Raw genomic sequence first — 27009 nt, forward strand, 5'->3', positions numbered from 1 at the left:
TAAAATAAAACTGAACTGAACTAAAGCATACCAAATTGCCTGCAAGAAGCAAAGAAGAATATGGTTTTGAAATTGCCCTTTGAGTTTTATAGGTTACGGCCAGGTTTCCTTATAAACATTTTTGAATTTGTTTCAAGCTTTCCAATTTTTTTAAATGAGTGAAATAAATGAAGAAAACAACTGTGGTGAAATCTAAGTGACATTTCAGAAAACACATGAGGAAGTTCGTCCTGGTCCATCCTTGACAAATATTGGAGTCTGAACAAAAGTAGATGCAGCTGAAAAAAAAAATCCAAGTTTTTTAACCTCTCAGGTCTGACTCTGTGGAATCTGGTGAAAGAAAAAAAAAACATTGGAAGAAGTTCGCTGTTCAGAAATCGATCACAAAGAAATGGTAGGAATTAGCAATATCTTTGCTATTCTTTCTAGCGTTGTTGATTGTTCAGATGTAGCAAGGAAATCTGACTCTTGAACTTAAGTTGGATTCCATCACTAACAAACTAGATGCTGCAATACAACCGCTAGACATAGGGCAATTAATCAGAAAATATGGAACTAAGTTTATTGGTCAGTTAGAAAGTTCATTTCTCAGAACGTGTCAAGAATGGAAGGAGTAGAATCTGTAACTGAAAATTTACAGACTGCTGGAATCACAAGAGTTGAGCACAATCCCAGGCTCAAGAAAAAAAAAAATCCAAACTCAGAAAAGCCAAAGCACTTTTGTTGGGTGAAGCCCAATAAAAGTTGCTATCTTTCAGTGCAAGGTTAAATTTTATTGGGTGAAGCCCAACAAAACTTACTACTTCATGTGTGCAAATTTGACAGAAACCTACTGGCCCTTCAAAAAACAATTAGTAGAATAAAATAGAATTTTATTTTGAAAATTTCTTTCACAGCATGTTTGCCGAATTTGAATTTTATGTCTAAAAAAAACAAGAGCCATACAATTATTTCGTTTTGGGAGGGGGTTAGAGGCCACAGAAATGAGATAGAATACTTTTTGGCCCTCATCAGTTTGAAAATTACAGCCAAAAGCCCTTGGGACAAAAGAAACCTATCCACAAACAAAAACAGTTTAGGTAGTGTCTCCCCCCCCCAAAAAAAAGTAGGTTAAAAAAGAACAAAAAATTTAATTGGCCAAAAACATATATCTAAGTTTTTGAATTAAGAGGACCCAAATACAGAAGACAAAATGGAAAACAAAATATTGTTTCCTGAAAAAAAAATTGGGCCAAACAAAGGGCCAAAATGTTTCCCCATTCACTTTGCATTGGAGGAGTGATATTAGAAACTTGGGAGGGTTCTCATTTGACTGGAAGTTCTGGAGGCCTTTTTAATAGGCAAAATTATTGGAGGGCAACTAGCCTCACTACTCTGCCCATCTTGAATATTCATTCCAGTATGCCAATTCAAATTTTTATCTAATAGCCCCCATGATATCAAGTCAACATTTTGAAATAGCCCTTTCCTCAGAAATTTTGAAAGTTCTGATAAGAATGCCTCCAGGGTCAATATCACCCCAATATACCCGGAGGCATTGACCCTAAATTATGTAAGCACCCATTATTCAAAAATATTTCATTTAGAAAAGGTGACCATGGTTTATATAGGTTTTCCAATCAACTATGACCTCTTAGGGGCTTAAATAATGCTATATGTGCTCAAGCTTTCAAATTATTAAGTAAAAAAAAACATGTTTTTTTTTAACAGAAAGTAAGGAGCAACATTAACACTTAAAATGAACAGAAATTATTCCATATATGAAAGGGGTGGTCCCCTCCTCAACGCCTCGCTCTTTACGCTAAAGCTTTTTATTGTTTTAAAAAATAAAGTTGTGAGACAGAGTCAAACTTTAGCATAAAGAGTGAGGCATTGAGGAGGGGACTGCCCTTTCATATACAGAATAATTTCTGTTCATTTTAAGTTTTAATGTTGCTCCTTACTTTCAGTTAAAAAAAATTTGTTTTTTATTTGATTTCTGAACGTTTTTTGAATTAATGCAGCTTTGATTTTGGCTCACCATATATGAATAATTAAAACGAAATTTGCATATTAATTCTACTTTTTAAGCTAAATGGTTCTGACACAACTTACGAATTAATTTATGTAACGAACTTCTATATCCATATGTTTTTATTACATATATTAGGGAGTTTGCCCCCCTAGTCAATACCTCACTGCTTACACTAGTTTGAATTTTGTTCAAATCACAAACCCCTGAATCACAAAGGTCAGTTAATTAGAATAGATTGCTCTTTTGAAAGTACTAAACAAAACTTCAGCATAAAGAGCGAGATATTGACCAGGGGGCGAACCCCCTTATATACATAGTAATTTATGTTTGTTTTAAGTTTTAATGTTGCTCCTTACTTTCAGTTGAAAAAGCTTGCTTTTTTATTTAATTTCTGACCGTTTTTTAAATAATGCTGGGAAATATGGTGCCCCCTTCATAGGAATGTCCCTTTCCTCAAGGAAACATCATCCATGGAAAGCTCCTCCCCTGTAACCCCTTCCTCCTCCTCCCCCCACCAGAACGATAAATAAAAGTTCAAATAGGGATAAAATCCTTTTAATAGACAGTGATGATGATAAGCGTGATAGAAATTCACAAAAATACCAGATATTTTGGTCACATATGCAGTGACCATCATCAGTAGTAAAAATATCTGGTATTTTTGTGAATTTCTATCACTGTTATCATCATCACTGTCTATTAAAAGGATGTTATCCCTCTTTGAACTTTTATTTATTGTTCTGGTGGGGGGGAGGAGGAGGGGGTTATAGGGGAGGAGCTTTCCATGGATGATGTTTCCTTGGGGAAAGGGACATTCCTATGAAGGGGGACATTCCTATGATTTCCATGATTTTCATCATGGAAAGGCAGTGTGGTCTCCAAAATTACCCTCACCAGAAAAAAATCCCTCTTGAAATCGTCTGTATACATCCCATTAACCAATACTATATGTAAACAATGGGCAAAGTTCATAACTTGCAACCGTTCCCCCGGGAACTCTGGGACACTAAGTTATCCTCGAATACATATTTATTAGATTTTCGATTATTCTGAACAAAATGGCTATTTAAAAATTTTGGTTGGGTGACTTCGGGAGAAAATGAGCGTAGGAGGGGGCCAAGCTGCCCTCCAAATTTTTTGGACACTTGAAGGGCACTAGAACTTTTAATTTCCATTCGAATAAGCCCTCTCACAATATTCTAGGACTACTGGATTGATACAATAACCCCTGGGGAAAAAAAAAAAAAAAACAAACAAATAAATATGCAGCCATGACCTTTCTTCTGGCAAAAAAAATACAAAATTCCACATTTTTGCAGATAGGAGCTTGAAACTTCTGTAGTAGAGTTCTCTGATATGTTGAATCTGATGGTGCAATTTACATTAAAGTTTTATGACTTTTAGGGGTTGTTTCCCCCTTTTTTCAAAAATAAGGCAAATGTTCGCAGGCATGTAAGTTTTGATGGGTAAGATTAAACTTGATGAAACTCATATATTTGAAATCAGCATAAAAATCTGATTCTTTTGATGTATCTACTGGTATAAACATTTCGATTTTTAAAGCTTCGGCTATTATTCTGCCAGGTTGCTCCTTACTTACAGTTCATTGGCACAAACTGTTTGATAAACAATAGCCTGGAAATGGTTTGAGAGATTTGAGTTGAAACTTTCAAGAGAGGGATGTTGAATTGTGTTGATCAGATAGACCTCTTGGTAGCAGGTTATGAAAAAAGTATAAAGTATCCTTAAGATCATGGGAGTAGCATGGGCTGTCAAGTTAAAACTTCAAGGGATTGTTAGGGGGCCCACTGGACCTCAAATCTTGCCTTTGCAGATTGGGGGGAGGGCGGGCTGAGAACAATTATATCCACTGTATTTACATAATTTTGCAGTACAAAGCCCCCATGGGACTCAAAATTTATTCATAGTTAATTAACAGATCAAGACAGCATCTCTGCAATATGCTGAAAAAAGCTTTGGAGACAAGTTGAAACATGTACAGTTTTTGGGGAGGGGAACAATTGGCCCTCAAGTCTTGACTGGGTGGATGGAGTAGAGGGAAAAGATCCTAAGATTGGTATTTAGAGAGAGGGGAAGTGGGACCTACAAATACCTTTTCCCCTCCCAATCCACCTAAAACTGTTGGTACTATATGCATAACCTTGAATCTATGGAACCCTGGAACCTTGAATCTATTGATAGTGAAATGCTGAGGTAAACCAAAAGTCATTATATTAAGACATGCTATCAAAATAATGTATCTGTAATATCTTGGGAACAATTGGGGGATTGAGTTAAAAATTTCAGGGAGTCTTTTGGGAAGGGAACACCTAAAACTGTTGGTACTATTTCCATAATGGAACCTTGAATCTATTGATGGTGAAGTGCCAAGGTAAACCAAAAGACATTATATTAACACATGCTATCAAAGTAATGCATCTGTAATATCTTGGGAACAATTGGGGGATTGAGTTAAAACTTTCAGGGAGTCTTTGGGGAGGAAAAGGTAACTTCAATTATGTCTAGTGAAATACTTTTGCTTAATATAGGTACACCAGGCTTTAATTTTGCTGTCCCCTAAACCTATTAAAAGGCAACAGCACTGTTTGTACTTTACTGAAAACAGTTGTTTACTGGAAACCAGTCTCAGACAAAATTTGCATACATCAGGGAGTCAAACAAGAGTTACTCCTTACTCTGTTATATTTAGCAATATTGACATCAATCACTTGTTGTATGCTGATGATATTTTTTGCTTTTGGATAAATTAGTATAAATAGAGAATGCCATTAAAATATTAAAATCAAATCACCATGAATTAGGATTAGAGATTGAACCTTTAGAAAACAGAATACTTGGTAGCAAGTAATAATTATTCCCACTATCCTAGAGAGAGTTTTAGGAGATACATAAGTTATGATACAATCATATATACTGACTTATCTCACTCCTAAAAATATATTGCACCACATTACCCTCCCCTCTCCATAATAGAAAATACACGGTTAGTTCTACTATTACAAAATATATTGGGAATGTGCATATATTGCTTTATATACCTCCATGAGCAGGAAGGGGGGAAAAAGTGAAGCAAGGCACTTTTAGGAATGAGATAAGTCAGTACTTATGATTATTTTAGAATATGTTTTAAAGTCTCCTTCAAAATTGCCCCTCTACTTAACAATTACCCATCTAGCACCAAACAGCTAGCCTAAGGTATCACTAGCCTTTCAAGGAATCAATCTTTTAGAATTAACAGATTGTTCATGTTTGAAATTTTATGGACAAAAAGAATTGTCAAGTTTAACTGATTAGTTTTGCTTACTTATTTTGATGATTTAACATGGCAGCACTTGCAAAAATAAAGTAGTGTCTATAATTAAAAAGTGTCAGACAGATGATCACTATTCCAATGTTTAAATCACTTTAGAATCTCTATTATACCATCTAGATAGTGGATTGTTTTGTCTAAATTTTCTTAATAAGTATGTGACTAAATTGAATATTATTAATCATAATACAAAACAAACAATTTTAAATGCACTGATAGTCAACAGTAGCCCCACATAACAGGCACACACTTTAAGCTCAAACTTGGAAAATGCTGCCTAATCCCAGACTTAGGATCTTGAAGTTAGATCAAATGATCAAAATCATTCATACATTTAAGTTAAAGCAGTGTTACAAAGCAAAATGATTGTATTTATATAAATAAATACTAATGCTAATATATAAATAATAATACAGGCTGGGATGTAAGGGTAACTTTTGTTTAAGTTTAAATGTACAAAAAAAATAATTCCAAGACTGTAGTCAATCAATCCTAAGTTGCCCAGTCCTAATTGTCTACATTATATCAAACATTCCAAACTTACTATCCATGTTTATAAAAGATACATTTTATTTGCACTGTCCAAGAAATGAGGTAATTACCCTACTGCTCTTTTGTTAGGGTTAGATACCCAGTGGTCCAATGGCTAATCAACAGTAGGTGGTAGTCAACCAATCCTAACTAGCCCAGTCCCAAATATCTGAATCTACATATATCATATCCTAGATTAAGAACTTACTCTCCAGGTTTATGAAAGATGCATTTTAATCAAAGTACTTGTCTAAGATCAGGCACTGTCTCAGTACTCAGGGTATTTACCTGACTATTTTTTTGTTGGGGTAAAATACCTCGTAGTCTATCAGCTAATAATCACCTCAATAGTTAAATCACTATGAAATCTTCATTGTACCACATGGAAAGTGGAATGTTTCATTGTTTGATTTGTCTACATTTTCTTAATAAGTATGTGCTTAGCTTGAATATTTTAGCCACACATTCATTAACAGTGTCAAAAGCACTGATAGTCAACACTGGAATGTATTAACAGACACACACTTTAAGCTTGAGCCTAAAATGGTAAATGCTGCTTAGTCTTGGACATGTGATCTCAAAGTTAGGATAAAGTGTTTAGATCATAGACAGACTCTGTAATGGATACATTCAATTTAAGGCAAGTGATATGGTGTTTGAGCATGGTAAAATTCTAGATGAGGGGCTTTTGTCTATCTTGGGAAGTAGCTGAGGAAGCTGAACAAAACTCTCAGGACTGAATCAAAATTCAACAATCCCCCCCCCCATGGAGATATTTTAAAGTACATCTCTCCACCCCTCTCTCCCCTGAAAACCGATAATGGATGAACTTTTTGTGATTGACCACTTCTGAAGGGAACATGCTAAATAAACAAAAATAATGCTGTTAGATTCAATAGTATAAACTCTTGCCAAAAATTATGGGTTACTTCTTCAAAAATGTGCTCCACCTAACCCCCTGGTGATCCCGGATATATCCCTGAGACACACACAAGATTAAAAGAAAACATTACAACAATGGAATCCTTACTTTATAATATGTAGCATAATATAATATGTTGAATTCTTTAACAAAAAAACTGAATCCACCAGTAGCTGCAGATCCTGAAATACTAACCCACTTCCCCATACCCAACCAAGAACTCAGACCACCACCCCCACTCAAGTCAGAAACTGAGTCAGCAATTAAGTCACTCAAACAAGGAAAAGCCCCTGGCCCAGACAGAGTCACCACTGAACTCATTAATGTCAGATTGGATGATGTAACTGATGTGTACCATGCCATTGTATCTGCAGTGTGGGAAACCAGCCATATACCCTGTCAGTGGTGCAAGGCTGCCATTGTACCTATTCACAAAAAGGAGTCAAAGAAAGAGTGCAGAAACTACCATCCGATCAGCCTCACGAGCCATCAGTCACATGTCCTGACAAAAGTCCTACTCCAATGCTTACAAGCAACAACTGCCTTTGCCATTGGAGAATATCAGGCCAGCTTCCACCCTGGAAGATCCACAATTGATCAGATATTTGTTGTTTGACAACTCATGGAACAATACATTGAATTCAACCAAAAGCTCTACCAACTATTTGTTGATTTCCATCAGGCATTTGACCTGATATGGAACAAAGGACTCTGGCAAATCCTCCTTCACTATGGGATCCCTTATGAGATAGTCCAAGCAATCAAGAGTCTGTACGACCAGTTCCAAGGCCAAGTAATAACTGTTGATGGGCTGTCAGAAGAGTTCACAACTTTGTCAGAACTACTCCAGGGTTCCATCTTATCACCAAATCTCTTCAACCTCTTTTTAAATGTTGTTCTGTCACTGATGCAGTTGGAATATGGTGCAACAATAGGAGGGCTGCTGATAGACAATCTTGCCCGCACTGATTATATTGTTGAGCTAGCTAACTCTACACAAGAACTGCAGGCACAAGCTGATAAACTCTATGACACCACAAAGCTGTTTGGGATGGAGATCAATGACAGCAAGACAAAATTCATGGTAACTACAAGATGTAAACTATACAACCAGCCCATTATCACCATAGGCAGGAGACAGGTTGGAACAGTTGACCACTTCCTGTACCTTGGTAGCCTACTCTCCTCAGATAATTGCCATAGCTCTGACATGAATTGTTGACTTGCACTTGCTAGCTCTAGCTTCCAAAGACTATCCAACCTCTGGAAAAGCAACCACCTAGCCAACAAACTCAAAATGCACCTATTCAACAGTTTAGTAATCCCCATAGTTAAATATTGATGCAAAACATGGACTCTGAAAACCAAAGATGAAAGAAAACTTCCAGCTTTTGAGATGAGATGCCTCTGTTGCATTGCTAGAATCAAATACACTGACCAAATCATAAATGTGGAAGTACACCAAAGGCTCCAGTCCAGTGAAACCATTTCAAGTAAAATCAAGGAGCAACAACTGTTCTGGTTTGGCCATATTAAGCAAATGGAGCCAAGCTGCCTCCCAAAAATCGCCCCCTTGAAGGATCCCTCCATGGCCTTTGTCCACAAGGCAGACCACATAAACAATGGATGGAGAACTTCCACTTCAACAATGTCAAGATAGCCCAGTTGTCACTTATCACACCAGATAGAGCAATGTACTGAGCCCTTATGCATGAGCTAGCAAAAGGAGTGGCCCCAAAACATCCCATGAGGATGGCTGGGACCTAAGTAAGTAATATGTAGCATGTTTCTATTAATCAGATTATCCTGTTATCTACATTTTAAAGTTGTTTTTATCCAATTATTCCATTGGAATCACTTAGGCAGAGCAGTTTTCACATGTAAAGATTCCAACAAACCTATTTTAATAAGAGATATGATGTATCTTAAGATGATATACAAAAAAAGAATATATTATTTCTAAATCCCAGGGCTATATCTGGGAACTTCAGAGGAAGGTACATTGTGAGAAAAGTGACCATGATATTTTGAAAGGGCAAATCCTTACTTTATAATAGGTAGCAACAATCTCAAGATAGCCAGGTAGGTAGCATGTTTCTATTAATCAGAATATCCTGTTATCTACATTTTAAAGTTGTTTTTATCCAATTATTCCATTGGAATCACGTAGGCAGAGCAGTTTTCACATGTAAAGATTCCAACAAACCTATTTTAATAAGAGATATGATTTATCTTAAGATGATATACAAAAAAAAAGTATATTATTTCTAAATCCCAGGGCTATATCTGGGAACTTCAGAGGAAGGTGCATTGTGAGAAAAGTGACCATGATATTTGGAAAGGGAAAAAAAAGTCCAATAGTAATCCCTTTATTTTATTAATATGTTTCCTTTAGAAGTGGTCAACTACTAGAACTTAATCAGGCACTGACCTTTAATGACCAAACAGTATAGACAAAGAGAGTATTACCAGTTGATTCCTAATCTTAAGCTATTTTATGATAAAATAGTTGTTTGTGACAATACACTCTCCTCCTAAGTCCCCAGTTGTAGTCCTAAATAATATATTTTTTCATTATTCATTGTATATGATACATCATGTTAAAAAACATGTACTGTATTCTGTGACAGCCACTCTGTATGAGTGTTTTCAGTAGAATTGTTACACAAAATGTAAGAAAACAAGATAATCAAATTAATTGAAAAAATTGCATATTATAAGGTAAGAATCTTATTGTTTTAATTTCTTTTAATTTTTCGTTTATGTCCTAGGGCTATATCTGGGACTATCAGGAGGGAGGATTGTCACAAATGTGACTATTATATTTATTTATTATTAATACCAAGATATGGTAAGCTTTAACAAGCTTGTTGCAATATATTGTAAAATATCATAAAATAATGAATCAAATGATAATGCTCTTCTTGTTTTAGTGGTTCCTTCAGAAAAGCTGTTGGTAAATATTTAGTGGTTGGCCACTTCTGAAGGAAACATGTAAAATGTGAATGAAACAAATAAAAGTAGTCTAGTAACCTCATTTCTTATTTTAAGCTATTTCTAAAAATCATGGTTGTCTTTTTGACACTGCACACTAGTCCTTATGTTCCCAGATATAGCTCTAGGAATAGGAAAAACTAAAAAAGCCACTAAAACAATTTATTTCTTACTTTACAATATGCAGCATGTTTCTCTCCATTGCTATTCATGTTTTTTTTAATCATTTCTTGTTTTTTTGTTTAATTTCTGATCATTTTTACATAAGGCCAGGACATCTAGCTTCCTCTCCATGGAAAATTCCTTCCCCCCAAGGACAATCCCTATTTGTAAACTTATTCTCTTGTAAAAAACCCCTCCCCCTTGCCAAGAAAAGTCCTCTCAGACAATTTCATTCTAGCTGAAAATTCCTCAAAAATTTTTTGCACTTTCATTTGAAAAAATTGTTTTTAAAACCATGCCAGAAATAACATCCTCCATGGAAAAGTTTTCCCAAAAATAAACTATAACCTCCCCCTCCCCAAGTAGATAGTTTCTCCTGCAGAAAATTCCCTCTGGAGAATTCATCCCATGGAAAACTCCCTTATGGCAAGTTTCTCCCATCCTATGGAAAGATACTCTAGACAATTCCAACCTGGTAAAAATTTCCCCCGGACAATTCCCCTTAACATCTCCACATGTAAAATTGAGTCAGTAAAGAGAAAGTAAGGCTAACAAAACTGGCCAATTCAGGAATTATCCTCTGGCAAGTTCAAACTTGGGAATTCTACCCAGTGTAAAATTTCCCCTAGAAAGTTCACAATCAGTAAACTTTGAGGAAAATAGAGGATGGAAGGGGGCTAGTTGCCCTCCAAACTTTTTGGTCACTTAAAAAGGCTACAATAACTTGTAATTTCTATTCAAATGAGCCCTTTTCTAATATTTGATGCTTGCATATTGATGGTTTGATGCAATCACACCTGGGGAAAACAAATAAACATAGCCTACATCCATGGGCATATAGAAGGGGGGGGACCTACCCCCTAGAACTTGAAATTTATACTAGATAGCCTATGGCTTAAAAAGCAGTTGAAAAAGGTACATAGCTATAAAAGCAGTAGATAAAAGGTAGATGGTTGAAAAAGATGGAAATAAACAGTACTTTTCCTCAGAGCCTCTCTAAAGAAGTCCAACAAGAGATGCTACAGTCAAACAGGAAAGATGCAATGAAAAGCCTGTTTTTACAAGATGATTCAATATACCACAGTAGGGAAATACATTGTATAATGTGGTTTTAAGATGTTTAAAGTGTCGTTCTTTGGTTGTTTTTATTTTTTTTGGGGGGGGGGGGGGGGGGGAAGGTACCTAGTTAAGGCTATGTATTTAATATGCTATGCTTTGCCTCCCACTCCCCCTAATGTGCAAATATGTAGTCCAAATTTGTTTCTAAACTATTATATAGTCATCCTTTTTTATTTTATTTCATTAGCATTAACAAAACTTGACTTTTTAGAGAGGCCCTGATGATGCAAAAGTACCAAATAAACTGCTGGAATGACAGAATAGAAGTCAAACACAAAGCAATTATCTATGCCATGGAAAAATTTAGCTGTGATCCAAGAAGATTGACTAATGCTGAAGCTTATTGGTGATTTATGATTTTTGGTGATTACTTATTAATCAAGATTTCATAGGTTTAATAGAGCTAGCTGGCAATGTAGGGTTCTGGGAACTGCCAATATAATTTCAGCCCCCTGCCCTTCATCACAAAATTGGCTACCCCCCCCCTCCCATTAGAGAAGAACCTTTGTATGCCCATGCCTACCTTCCTTATCTTTCTTTTGGCAAATAATATAAACTCTTCATTTTTGCAGATGGGAGCTTGAAACTTCTGTGATAGGGTTTTCAGATATGCTGAATCTGTTGATGTAATTTTCCTTAAGATCCCTTGACTCTTAGAGGGTGTTCTCTCCTTTTTTGAAAATCAGACAAATTTTCTCAGGTACATAGCTTTTATTTAATGGGTACCACTAAACTTAATGAATCTTGTATATTTGGCATCAGCACAACAAGTTGATTCTTTTGATATATCTATTGATATCAAAATTTTGTTTCTTAGAGTTTCAGTTACTATTGAGCTGTGTTCCTCCTTACTTACAGTTTGTTCCCATGAACTGTTTGAAAATTTTCAAGGCAGGCTAAACACATTCTTAATAGACTAGCCAAACAAAATTAAGATAAATTCAATGGTAGGCTAGATGAAACAATCCACTATATACATGATGTAAGAGAGATTTTACTGAGGTTTAACATGTCAGGTGGTAATCAGCTGTCTGAATATCTTATACTAACCTCACCTATTACTTAAATTTAGGTAAAAAGTCTTCAAATGACTTAAAACAGGAATTGCATTCTTCAGAAACCAGAGCCCATTATCAAAACACCGATAACCCATAAAATAAGGTAAAATACTTATTGGAAAAATTTAAATAGACTCAGATGTAGGCCTAGCCTTTGTGTTTAGCTCAAAAGAAGTCACATGCAAGAGATTTGATAGCCAACCCATAGGCTACTCTATTCCTTAAAAAAACTCAGATAGAAGGTAAATTATATCAACTCTGATTCAACACAAAATTTTGATGTAGCATAGGCAAGCCCATCTGACATAAATTCTACACAAAGCAGTGAACCTATTAATAGCCTAGACCCTACACCAGAAACTGCAATAAGTTTCAAAATTTAAGTTTGTTCCTTTACCACTGACGAATGGTAATTCATTTTGGGTCATTCATTAAGTATATTGAACATATAGCCTCGCCCAGGTGGAAAATAAACTAGGTCAACAACTTATTCAAATATTTGGCCTAGGCCTTATCTAACCAATATGACACCACACTATCTTGATGGCTTTCGGTTTATACCTTGGAGCAATGATACAATCAAGCAGATATAGCAATTATCATCAAGCCAAAATCCTTCGCATGTTACAAGAAGCTTCACAAAACTAACATGTCTAAATAAACATAACAAAATGTCTTTCATTAAATGATAATAGAGATGTACTTTATTTTGTTAGTCCTTTCTTCTCAAATATGTAAATGGCAATTCCATTGGCTTAGAACAGCCTATCAAAATTGATTTTACTTACACGGCCACAGAGGTAGAAAGCCGTCTCTTCTGCACACAGTGAGTCAAATTACGAGTAAACCTTTCCAGATCCTTCTACAAATTCTCGACTACTTTACAAACTAAAGTTAATCTTTCAAACAGTTCGTGGTAACGACCTGTAAGTAAGGAGCGACCCGGCTCAATAGTAACCGAAACTCTAAAAAACGGGATTTTTATACCAATAGATACATCAAAAGAATCAGATTTTAAAACTGATTTCAAATATATAAGTTTCATCAAGTTTAGTCTATCCCACCAAAGTTACGCGTCTGAGAAAATTTGGCTGATTTTCAAAAAAGGGGGAAAGACCCCCTAAAAGCTGTAGAACCTTAATGAAAATCACACCATCAGATTCAGCGTAACAGAGAACCCTGTGGTAGAGGTTTCAAGCTCCCATTTGTAAAAATATGGAATTTGTATTTTTTGCCAGAAGAAAGATCACGGATGCGTGTTTATTTTTTTGTTGTTGTTTGTTTTTTTCCCCAAGGGTGATCGTATCGACCCAGTGGTCCTAGAATATCATGGGTGGGCTCATTCGAACGGAAATTAAAAGTTCTAGTGCCCATTTTTAAGTGACCGAAAAAATGGACGGCAACTAGGCCCCCTCCCACGCTCACTTTTTTGTCAAAGTCACCCGATCAAAATTTTTAGATAGCTATTTTGTTCAGCATGGTCAAAAATATAATAAATATGTCTTTTAGGATGACTTAATCCTCCAAAGTTCCCAGGGGGAGGGCTGAAAGTTATGAACTTTACCCAATGTTTACACATAGCATTGGTTATTGGGAAGTATACAGACGTTTTCAAGGGGGATTTTTTCTGGTATTGGGGGGGGTCGGGGGTTATGTGGGAGGACCTTTCCATGGAGGGATTTTTCATGGGGGATGGGACATTGCTATAAAGGGGGCTGCGGATTTCCCAGCATTATTTAAAAAAACGATCAGAAATTAAATAAAAAAATAAACAAGTTTTTCATCTGAAAGTAAGCAGCACCATCAAAACTTGAAATGAACAGAAATTATTAAGTATATGATTGGGTTCAGCCCGTATTCAATACCTCGCTCTTTAAGCCAAAGATTTTTTAGTACTTTCATAAGAGCTATTTATTCTAATTAACGACATTTTTCATTCCGGGGTCATTCTTAAGGATTTGGAACAAAATTAGAACTTAAGCGCAAAGAGCGAGGTATTGACTAGGGGGCGAACCCCTTAATATACGTATTGAAAATACACGAATATAAAAGTTCGTTACGTATGTTAGTTCGTAAGTTACGTATATCTATTACTAATAAAAACGTTCGTAAATAAAATTTAACAAGCTTTGAAAAAGCCATTTAACCAAATAAAAATAAAATTAATATACATATTTCTTTTTAATTATTCATGTACGGTGAGCCAAAATCAAAACCTGCATTAATTAAAAAAAGTTCAAAAATTAAATAAAAAAAAAGTTTTTTTTAAACTGAAAGTAAGGAGCAACATTAAAACTTAAAACAAACAGAAATTATTCGGTATGTGAAAGGGGCTGTCCTCTCCTTAACACCTTGCTCTTTACGCTAAGGTTTGACTCCTTTCACAACTTTATTTTTTTAAAACGATAAAAAACTTTAGCGCAAAAAGCGAGGCGTTGAGGAGGTGACAGCCCCTTTCATATAGGGTATAATTTCTGTTCGTTTTAAGTTTTAATGTTGCTCCTTACTTTCAGTTAAAAAAAACTTGTTTTTTTTTGTTAATATGAAAAAGGATAATTTGCTGTCCTCTAAAATGGGGAAGTCCTATTAGGCTACCTGTAATTCAACAATGTGATTCATTCTTCAAAAGTGACTAAATTTATTTCAAAACTATTCGTCTTCTTATATGCTTAGACAAAATAGCCTAAAACTTAAAGATAACATTTTATGAGTTTGCCGATTGTAAATCTTAAAAACACAATCTTGCTCTTGACAAAATAATCCAAAGTGTAGATGGAATAGTGAAAAGAATGAGCACTTCGTAATGCTACGTAAGATTTCAACTGTCAGTTATCTCACTAGAAACTTAAATAAACACTATTAATCGTATTAATTTTGACATTGATATTGAATTTCATTAGGCAGAAAAATTCAAACAGACTCACTTAAAGATATCTAAGTCATAAATAAGCAATTCCCGAACTTATTTCAGATTCAAAAAGGATGAGCATGGGGGTTTTATAAAATAGTGAATTGAATTGAAATATTGAGGGAGGAAGAGTTTAAACAAATTGGAAAGAGGTGTGATCATCTTAGAGCACAGGTGACCAATAGTGCCAATATGAACAGCCAGGCTAGGCCCCCGGTAAGAAGCCCAGTAGCCCCTATTAGTGTTGGACATTATCCAATGGTGCATAACCCTATGCAAATGGTTATGAATGGAGCTCCAGGACCTCAGTTAATGCAAATGCAGTGGAATGTGCCAAGCCCTATGCATTTACCCAGTATTTATGGACAACAAGTATACAGCAATGGATCTATACCAAGCACATTAAAATTCATCTCAATATATTTGTGCTGTAAATGGCATGAACAATAGACTTAAAGTAAGACAAGTAATGCCCCATATATACAGACAGCAAGTGTTCAATAACAGCCCCAGTGTAGATTCAAATAAAGGATGTAACGCATCACAGTATGCATGCAAGGTGAGCAACAGATATAGCAGTTTAGAAGTTTAAGGGTGCGAGTTAGAAGGGAATGTTCAATCCCTACCTGAAATAATTTTGAAACTGATGACATGACCATGATAAACCCAAGAGAAGCTGAGGTATTATATTGTGAAGGAATGGAAAACAAAAATAAAAATTTGAAAAGAAGGGTGACATCTCCAGTTAGTAGTGACAGCATCCAAATGGAAGAGAAGCTCCAAAACAGCAGTTTTTCCATAGAAAAGGTGATATTCAGACAACCAGTGGCAAAGTAACAAAAAGCAGAAATCAACCAAGTGTCAATCTTCCTCAACTAGAGATCCCAGAAACTGAAATGATTTGTGGTAGCGTCATTATCAAGGCTGTTGAGCAAGGTGCCAAATTCACCAACGAATATGACCTCAAAATGTTTTTCAAGGAGAAGATAAAAAGTAGGTTCGACTTTGAGATTAATAGAGATGGTGACATCATCTTCCTGCATCTTAAGAAAAAAGTGCATTAAAGACTGCTTTGGAGACGAAGAAGGTGCTGAACATTGAAGTTACAGTTATAAGGAAGGAAAAATTAGCGAGACGAGTGATGAAAGGTATCCCATTGTACTTATCAAGAGATCAGATACAATCAAGTATCCAGTCTGGTGTTGAAGTGAAAGATGTTATTAGACTACAAAGACATAACAGAGACCTCAAAAAGCTAGAGGACAGCCTATCAGTCATGGTAGTTTTTGAAGCTAACATTATCCCAGGTAGCATTTGGTATTGTGGAAGAAACAGAGACATTTTTCCCTACCATAGGAAGGTAATGCAGTGCCATAAGTGTCAAAAGTATGGACACTTACAAAAAGACTGTAAATCAAAAGAGGTTTGCCTAAGATGTGCGAAGAACCACCAAAGCCGAGATTGCCCACTTAAAATGGAAAGCACAGATGAAAGGACCAATAAATACAAGTGTGCAAATTGTTAACAAAATCATTCGTCAACGTCTTCAATTTGCAAAATAAGAAAGAAAACCAACAAGCGTTAGAGTTTGCTGAAAAATATAGTATAGATTTCAAGAGGGCAAGGATTACATATAGAAACTATGCTCAAACAGTGCAATCAAACTTGAACCCAGAGAAAAGAGTAATAAATAAAACTGCAGCAGAATTGCAACAATGGACAGCAAATAAATTAGTGATTGGAATGTTGACAACCCCTGGAATGTTAAATATTCAAGACTTAGCACTGAGTGAAAAGATAGACAAGTTGTGTGATTTAGTAGAAGATCTGAAATTGAGAAAAATTAAGCTCAGTGACATATCAATGGTTTGCCAAGTTAATAATGGTTTTGAAAAGAGATCGAACCCCTAATGCAGCTGAAACTGTTATCTTGGAATGCATGTTCATTTATGAGAGGAAAAAGAGATTTGTTGCTACAATACTGTTACCAAAAAGACATTGATGTTTTCCGTATCCAAGAAACATGGCAAATTTGTGCGATTACGCGTCTTGCAATAGAGTTTTTGAAGAGAAAGTGGAAGAATTATGGACATTAGAAAGCAGTTCATAAAGAAGAGACTTTATACGTACTTGAAGAATAAGCAGTGAAGATGAGAGAGCAACTGAAGTCCCCTAGGCTGTACAGCGAGAGGGGAATCATCCCGTTCCTGAATTCTGAATCGTATTAATCTTAGTTCCTGTTCTTAGTTTTATTTTCCAATAATTCAATCGACCAATTCTAGCATACGTAAATGCAAAAATACAATACATAATACGCACTACCATATTACAAAGTAACGGAACACTAGTGAGATTACGAAAAATACTCTAGTAGGACTTTTTAAAGAATCTTTGACGCAAAACTACACTTACTGTTAAAAAAAAAATGATACTTATAGTTTTTCATCATATAAGGACCCAAAGTGCCTCTATAAGGGTCTTTAAGCACTTACAAAAGTCCATATTTGGTCAACTAGCAATATTCTACAAACAAAAAACAAATTTGCATAATTGTAGACCTTATATTAACTAGTGTCATAGATCTACTTAATACTTGAAACCACCATCAATCGCACTTTAAACATTTATATTCAGGTACAGAAATATGTACCAGTATATACTTTTGCTGAAGCAAATATCACTGCTAGCTATTCAGCATATGAAGCTCGGGAATCCAAATATATTACAAAATTAGCTAAAAGACGTCACTCGTTTGAAAACTTTTAAAAATTGTTCGATCTCAGTGTTGACTGTACCTTGTTTAGTGACTAGATATCACGTGTTTTTCTGCTTTTTCAACAATCTTACAAATAGTAGTATTTAATTTAGTTTCATACCTCCTCTAATTGACCTGAAATGGAAAACTTTATACCATTCGCAAAAAAATCTGTTTACTTTCTTTGATAGCTTGGATACACTAATTTTGATTTGGTTAAGTTATAAGAGCAGAAGTAGCCCCGAAAGTTTGAACATAATACCCTCAGTCGTTTTGGGATACTGCTGAGATGCCTTAATGGGAATTAGCATTAACACAGTGCATTTTGATTTAATCTTAAGGCAACACTTAGTTTTTAAACATAATGGGCAAATGAAAGGGTGGGCGCGGGAGGGGGATTAGTTGCCCTCCAATCACTTTCGACTATTGAAAAGGGCATCAGCCCTTACTATTTTCAGTCGAATGAGCCCTTTTAGAAGTTCCCACGACACCTCCTTCGATACGAAGTGCCCTTTTCTAAACAACAACAACGACAAAAAATAATACGTTATACCCACATCGATCTTTACTATAAAAATTTCAAGCCTTTCAATCACTTTTGAATATTAAAAAGGGCACTAGGCCTTTCGATTTCCAATAGAATGAGCCCTTTTCGAGTTTCTACGACAACACTTTCTATGAACACCTCATATGCCCCAGGGCATAAATTATAACCCTTACCCTAAGGACTGCTAGGGTGGTTGTTATCCTCTAAGACCTATTTTCTAGAACCTTCAACTACGTTAAACAAAATGGCTACCTCATAATTTTGATTGGATGTGTTTGGGGAAATAGTGGGCGTGAGAGGGGCGTTAGTTTCCAATCACTTTCAACAATAAAAAAATGGACTAGCCCTTTCAATTTCCAATCAAATGAGCCCTTTCGAAGTTTTTACGACAACACTTTCAATAAAAACCTTATATGCCCCCCAGGGCATAAATTACAACCCTTGCCCTGAGGGCTGGGGGGTTGTCATTCTCAAAGACCTAATTTCCAGAACTCTCTACTACGTTGAGAAAATGGCTATCTGAAAGTTTTGATTGGATGTGTTTGGGGGAATGATCGGCGTGAGAGGGGGGTTAGTTACCCTCCAATCACTTTTGACTATTAAAAAGAGCACTAGCCCTCTCAGTTTCCAATTGAATGAGGCCCTATTGAAGTTTTTACGACAACTCTATCTATAAAGACCCTATATGCCGCCAGGGCATAACCTACAACCTTTGCCCTGGGGGCTCTGGGTGGTTTTTCATCCTTAAATATATAATTTCCAGAACTCTCAACTACGTTGAACAAAATGGCTATCTCTGAACTTTAGTTGAATTTTTTTGGGGAAATGTTGGGCGTGAGAGGGTTAATTACTCTCCAATCACTTTCGACAATTAAAAAGGGCAATTTCAAGTTCGAATAAAATGAGCCTTATTGGGAATTTCTACATCAATTTTCTACATAAATCTTAGATACCCCCAAGGGCATAGCTTACAAACCTTGCACTGATGACTCTGAGGGGGTTATCATCCTAAAAGACCTTTTTCCAGAACTTTCAACTACGTTGAACAAAATGGATATCTTAAAATTTTGATTGGATGTATCTGGGGAAATGGTGGGCGTGAGAAGAGGGTTAGTTGTCCTTCAATCACTTTCGACTATTAAAAAGGGCAATAGCCCTTTCAATTTCCAGTTGAATGAGTCCTTTTTGAAGTTTCTACAGCATCGCTTTCTATAAACACCTTATATGCCCCCCAGGGCATAACTTACAACCATTGCCCTGAGGGTTGCAGGGGGGAGGAGTTGTCATCCTTAAAGACTTAATTTCCGAAACTTATAACTACGTTTAATAAAATGGCTATCTACAAATTTTGATTGGATATGTTTGGGGAAAAGGTGGGCGGGGGAGGGGATTAGTTGCCCTCCAATCCATTTCAATTTCCAATCGAATGAGCTCTTTTTGAAGTTTCTACGACAACGCGTTCTATACAACCTTATATGCCCCCAGGGCATAATTTACAACACTTGCCCTGAGGCCTCTGGGGGAAGGTTGTCATCCTCAAAGACCTAATTTCCAGAACTTAAAACTGCGTTGAACAAAATGGCTATCTCAAAATTTTGATTGGATGTGTTTGCGGAAAAGGTGGGCGTGAGAGGGTTGTTAGTTGCCCTCCAATCACTTTCGACTATTAAAAAGAGCACTAGCCCTTTGAATTTCCAATCGAATGAGCCTTTTTTGAATCTTCTACTACAACGCTGTCTATAAGAACGTTATATGCCCCCAGGGCATAACTTACAACCCTTGCCCTGAGGGCTGCGGGGGAGTGTCCTCCTCAAAAACATAATTTCAATGTGGAAATCAACTACGCCTAAAAAAATGGCTATCTCAAAATTTTTATTGGATGTGTTTCGGGAAATGGTGGGCGTGCCTTGCCCTGCAGACTGTGGAGGGATTGTCCTGCTCAAAGGTATAATTTCCTGAACTTTAAACTGCGTGGAACAAAATGGCTATCTCAAAATTTTGATTGGATGTGTTTAGGAAATTGCTAGACGTGGAAGGGGTGTTAGTTGCCTTCCAATCACTTTCGACTATTAATAAGGGCACAAGCCACTCCAATTTCTAATTGAATGAGCCCTTTTCGAAGTTTCTACGACAACTTCTTCGATACGAAGTGACCTGGTCTAAGGGGCAAAAATAATAAATAATACATTGTGCCAATATCGTCCTTATATCCCCCCAGGGAATAACTTAAAACCCTTGCCCTGAGGGTTGTGATGGAGTGTACTCCTCAAAAAAATATTTTCTTTCTGGAAATCAACTACGCTGAACAAAATGGCTATCTCAAAATTTTGATTGGATGTGTTTGGGGAAATGGTGGGCGTGGAAGGGGTTTTAGTTGCCTTGAGACAGAAATTACAATAATTAAACGAGTCGAACTCAAAACGAGCAGAAATTAACTCAAGTTGGGCACAAAACCCCTATGCCTTCCCAAGGCCAGAACAAAATTTGCACTTTACTGAAAAAAATATAAATGTTTTTACTTTTATAACTTTGATAAATCAAATAATATTAACAGTTTGATTACTAAATTTCAGTATATGTATATTAAACTCACAATTCACATTCATTTGTATCTTTTCAGTAAACTGCAAATTTTGTTCTAGCCTTGGGAAGGCATAGGGGTTTTGCGCCCAACCTACGTTAATTTCTGCTCGTTTTGAGTTTGACTCGGTTAATTATAGTAATTTCTGTTCGTTTTGGGATACATTTAATTATCGATTCTGATTTGTGGTAGTTTCACACTTGGTAGATTATTTGATTTGAGTTTGGCTCAAGTTTGTATATATGGAGCTTTTTACTTTTCTTTGAAAACTTATTTCGTTGAAAAAGTTTTTTTAATTAATTTCTTTTTGTTTATATTGTCATTGAAGTTTCAGAGAAAAGGCAAGTAACACTTTAAATTTTTTAGTTTTTTAAGAATTTATAGTTTGGCCTGCTATTTGTATGCTGGAGAGAAATTTTCAGCAATTTTTAACAACATACACCCTTTTAAAAATTTGGAAGCAAATAGTACTGTTTAAATTAGTGTCATACCTCCTCTAGTTGACCTGAAATGGAAAACTTGATACCATTCGCAAAAAAAATCTGTTTACTTTCTTTGATAGCTAGGATCCACTTAGGCTATTTTGATTTGGTTAAATTTTAAGAGCAGAAGCAGCCCCGAAAGTTTGAACATATTACCCTTAGTCGTTCTTTGGATACTGCTGAGATGCCTTATTGTGAGTTAAAATTATCACAGTGCATTTTGATTTAATCTTAAGGCAACATTTAGTTTTTAAACATAATGGCAAATGGGAGGGTGGGAGTGGAAGGGGGATTAGATGCCCTCCAATCACTTTCGACTGTTAAAAAGAGCATCAGCCCTTTTTATTTTCAATTGAATGAGCCCTTCGAAGTTCCCACGACAAATCCTTCGATACGAAGTGCCCTGGTCTAAACAACAACAACAACAAAAAATAATACATTATACCCACATCGATCTTTACTATAAAAATGTCAAGCCTTCCAATCACTTTCAACTATTAAAAATGGCCCTAGCCCTTTCAATTTCCAATCAAATTTCCCTAGCTCTTTCAATATCTGAAAATTTTGATTGGATGTGTTTGGAGGAGTGGTGGGTGTGAGGGGGGGGGTTAGTTACCCTCCAATCCCTTTAGACTATTAAAAAGGGCACTAGCCCTCTTAATTTCCAACTAAACGAGCCTACTATGAAGTTTTACAAAAATGCTTTCTGTAGAAACTTTAGACGCGCCAGGGCAGAAGTCACATCCTGTGCCCTTGGGGCTCTGGGGGGTTTGTCACCCTTAAATATATAATTTCCATAAATTTTAACTATGCTGAACAAAGTAATTATCTCTTAACTTTGATTGTTTGAATGTAAACTTTGAATGTTTTTGGGGAATGGTGGGCGTAAGACAGGTGTTAATTACTCTCCACTCACTTTCGACTATTAAAAAGGGCAATTTCAATTTCCAATCAAATGAGCCTTTTTTGAAATTTCCATAACAACTTTCTATATAAACTTTACATGTCCCCAGGGCATAACTTACAACCCTTGCAGTGAGGGTTCTGAGGGGATTATCATCCTAAAAGACCTAATTTCCAGAACTTTCAACTACGTTGAACAAAATGGATATCTCAAAATTTTGATTGGATGTGTTTGGGAAAATGATGGGCGTGAGAGGGGGGTTAGTCGCTATCCAATCACTTTCAAATATTAAAAAGGCACTAGCCCTTTCAATTTCCAATTGAATGAGCCCTTTTGAAGTTTATACGCTTTCAATAAAGACATTATATGCTACAAGGACATAACTCACAACCCTTGCCCTGAGAACTGTGGGGGGGGGGGAAGGGTTGTCTATATGACGGAAGTAATTTCCAAGCTGTTCAACTACTTCGAGTCTAAGGACTACATATCATACTTTTCGGATGGAGTTTGGGACATTATGGGAAGGAAAGTAGGGTTAGTTACCTTCAAATCCCTTTTAAACGTTAAAACGTGCATTAGCCCTTTGAATTTCCAATCAAATGATCCCTTTTTCAAGTTTCTACTACGACAAAGATTTCAATAAAAACATTATGTGCCCCCAGGGCATAACTTATAACCCTTGCCCTGAAGACGGTGGGGGGGGACTGTCCTGCTCAAAGGTATAATTTCCTGAACTTTGCACAGCGTGGAACAAAATGGCTATCTCAAAATCTTTATTGGACGAGTTTGGGGAAATGGTGGGCGTGGAAGGGGTGTTAGTTGCTTTCCAATTACTTTCGGCTATTAAAAAAGGCACTAGCCATTTCAACTTCCAATCGTACGAGCCCTTTTTGAAATTTCTACGACAACGCGTTATATAAAAACCTTATATGCCTCCTGGGCATAATTTAAAACCCTTGCCCTGAGAGCTGTGGGGGGGGTGTCATCCTCAAAGACCTACTTTCCAGAACTTAAAACTACGTTGAATAAAATGGCTATCTCAAAGTTTTGATTAGATGTGTTTGGGGAAAAGGTGGGCGTGAGAGGAGGGTTAGTTGCCATCTAATCACTTTCGACTATTGAAAAGGGCACTAGCCCTTTGAATTTCCAATCGAATGAGCCTTTTTTAAAGTTTCTACGACAACGCTTTCTATAAAAACCGTATATACCCCAGGGCTTAACTTACAACCCTTGCCCTAAGGGCTGTGGGGGACTGTTAAAAAAAACGTAATTTCTATCTGGAAATCAACTACGCTGAACAGAATGGCTGTCTTAAAATTTTGATTGGTTGTGTTTCGGGAAATGGTGGGCGTCGAAGGGGAGTTAGTCGCCTTCCAATCACTTTCGACTATTAAAAAGGGAACAAGTCACTCCAATTTCCAATTGAATGACCCCTTTTCGAAGTTTCTACGACAACTTCTTCCATATGAAGTGCTCTGCTTTAAAGGAAAAAATTAATAAATAATACATTGTGCCAACATCGTTCTTATATGCCCCCAGGGCATAACTTAAAATCCTTTCCCGGGGGGTTGTGGGGGAGTATCCTCCTCTCTACTTAGTCCCCGTTTCATGTCTCGTTCTCGAGTGTCCCCGTTCTTAACTTAGGCAGCGCGACCGCGCTGCCTATGATTTGTACAACAACTTTCTATACAAACCTTATATGCCCCCCAGGGCATAACTTACAACCCTTGCACTGAGGGCCCTGAGGGGGTTATTATCCTAAGAACCTAATGTCCAGAACGTTCAACTACCTTAAACAAAGTGGCTGTCTCAAAATTTTGATTGGATGTGTTTTGGAAAATGGTGGCCTGAGAGAGGCGTTAGTCGCTCTCCCATCGCTTTCAACTATTAAAAAAGGCACTAGCCCTTTCAATATCCAATTGAATGAGCTCTTCTGTAGTTCATACGACACTTTCAATAAAAGAATTATATGCCCCCAGGGCATAACTTACAGCCCTTGCACTGAGGGGGTTATCATCCTAAAAGACCTAATTTCCAGAACTATCAACTACGTTGGATGTGTTTTTGAAAATGGTGGGCGTGAGAGGGGCGTTAGTCGCTATCCAATCACTTTCAACTATTAAAATAGGCACTACCCCTTTCAAATTCCAATTGAATGAGCCCTTTTGAAGTTTCTACGACAACTCTTTCAATAAAAACCTTACATGCCCCCAGGGCATAACTTACAACCCTTGCTCTGAAGGCTGTGGGGCGAGGGGTTGTCATCCTTAATGACCTAATTTCCAAGGCTTTAAACTACGTTGAATAGAATGGCTGTTTACAAATTGTGCTTGGATGTGTTTGGGGAAAAGGTGGGCTTGAAGGGGAGTTAGTTGCCCTCAATATCACTTTCGACTATTAAAAAGGGTACTAAACCTTTGAATTTCAAATTGAATGAGCCCTTTTTCAAGTTTCTACGACAAAGATTTCAATAAAAACCTTATATGCCCCCAGGGCATAACTTATAATCCTTGCCCTGAGGGTTGGGGGGGGGAGTGTCCTCCTCAAAAATATATTTTCTATCGGGAAATCAACTACGCTGAACAAAATGGCTATCTCAAAATTTTTATTGGATGTGTTTGGGGGAATGATGGGCGTGGGGGGGGGGGCGGGCTAGTTGTTCTCCAATCACTTTTGACTATTAAAAAGGGCACTAGCCCATTGAATTTCCAATCGAATGAACTTTTTTTGAAGTTTCTATGACAACGCCTTCTTTAAAAACATTATATACCCCCACGGTATAACTTAAAACCCTTGCCCTGAGGGCTCTGGGGGAGTGTCCTCCTCAAAAATATGTTTTCTATGTGGAAATCAGCTACGCTGAACAAAATGGCTATCTCAAAATTTTGATTGGATGTGTTTGGTAGAATGATGGGCGTGGGGGGGGGGGAGCTAGTTGCCGTCCAATTTATTGTTTTTTATTATTTAAAAAAATAAGAGTTGTGAGAAAGTCAAACTTTAGCGTAAAGAGCGGGGCGTTGAGGAGGGAACAGTCCCTTTCATATACGGAATAATTTCTGTTCGTTTTAAGTTTTAACGTCGTTCCTTACTTTCATTTAAAAAAAACTTGTTGTTTTTTCTATTTAATTTTTGAACGTTTTTGAATTAATGCAGGTTTTGATTTTGGCTCACCGTACATGAATAATTAAACACAAAATTTGTATATTAAATTTACTTTTATTTGGTTAAATGGCTTTCTCGAAACTTGTTTAATTTTATTTACAATATTTTTATTAGTAATAAATATACGTAACTTACAAATTAACTTACGTAACGAACTTCTATATTCATATGTTTTTGATATGCATATTAGGAGCTCGCCCCCCTAGACAACACCTAGCTGTTTAAGCTAAATTCCGAGTGTTGTTCCAATTCTTTAAAAATGACCCCTTAATCACAAAGGCCGTTAATTAGAATTAATAGCTCTTATGATAGTACTAAAAAATCTTTGACTTAAAGAGTGAGGTATTGACTAGGGGTGAACCCAATCATACATGTAATATTTTCTGTTCGTTTTAGGTTTTGATGTTACTCCTTATTTTCAGTTGGAAAACTTGTTTTTTTTTTATATTTAATTTGTGATCTTATTTTTTAAATAATGCTGGGAAATCCGGCGCCCCCTTCATAGCAATGCCCCTTCCCCATGAAAACTTCCTTCATGGAAAGATCCTCCCACATAACCCCCGACCCACCCTCCCCCTTACTACCAGAAAAAATCCCCCCTGAAAACGTTTTTATACTTCCTAATAACCAATACTATATGTTAACATTGGGTAAAGTTCATAACTTTCAGCCCTCCCCCCGGGGACTTCGGGGGATTAAGTCATACTAAAGGACATAGTTATCATATTTTCAACCATGATGAACAAAATGGCTATCTCAAAATTTTGATTAGGCGAATTTGGGAAAAAAATGGGCGTGGGAGGGGGTCTAGTTGCCCTCTATTTATTTTGGTCACTTAAAAAAGGCACTAGAACTTTTAATTTCCGTTCCAGTGAGTCCTCCCACGATATTCTAGGACCATTGGGTCGATACGATCACCCTGGGAAAAAAAACAAGAAAACAAATAAACACGCATCGGTTATCTTTCTTCTGGCAAAAAATGCAAAATTCCACATTTTTGTAGACAGGAGCTTGAAGCCTCTACAGTAGGGTTCTCTGATAAGCTGGATATGATTTTCATTAAGGTTCTATAACTTTTAGGGGGTCTTTCCCCTTTTTTCGAAAATCAGCCAAATTTTCTCAGGCGCGTAACTTTTGATGAAAGTTATATATTTAAAATCAGCATTGAAATCTGATTCTTTTGATGTATCTATTGGTATCAAAAACCCGTTTTCTAGAGTTTCGGTTACCATTGAGCCGGGTCGCTCCTTACTTACAGTTCGTTACCACGAACTGTTTGAAAACTAAGGCCAATATCACCATACTGAGATGACAGGATATTAAAATTACTTTCTAGGGATGCTATTTGCCGAGAAAAATTCAAGATGTCATCCACAAAACCAACTATGGTCACATCTATTCCTCTTAAAATACAGCTTGTAGTGACTTTGGAATGGGCCTCGGTAATACTATTAATAAACAACTCTGGCGAAGAAATCGTACCCTGTTTAATACCTTTTTTTTTAAAGGGATTTTCCTAGTGGGTTCTGCATTAGGAAT

General features: G+C 36.6%; 1 protein-coding gene across 1 annotated transcript in view; it reads right to left on the reverse strand.

The window, feature by feature from the left end:
• The window catches only part of kis (chromodomain helicase DNA binding protein kismet), a 111071-nt gene extending 98248 nt beyond the window's left edge, over positions 1 to 12823 (reverse strand). The window contains exon 1 of the mRNA XM_089096769.1: positions 12693 to 12823. The gene's annotated coding sequence lies outside the window, so the exon portion shown is untranslated. The remainder of the gene's footprint in view (positions 1 to 12692) is intronic.
• Positions 12824 to 27009: the final 14186 nt, after the last annotated feature.

Source organism: Artemia sp. Qi Xiang Cuo, chromosome 11, assembly GCF_049724085.1.
Source record: "Artemia sp. Qi Xiang Cuo chromosome 11, ASM4972408v1, whole genome shotgun sequence".
Lineage (NCBI taxonomy): Eukaryota > Metazoa > Arthropoda > Branchiopoda > Anostraca > Artemiidae > Artemia > Artemia sp. Qi Xiang Cuo.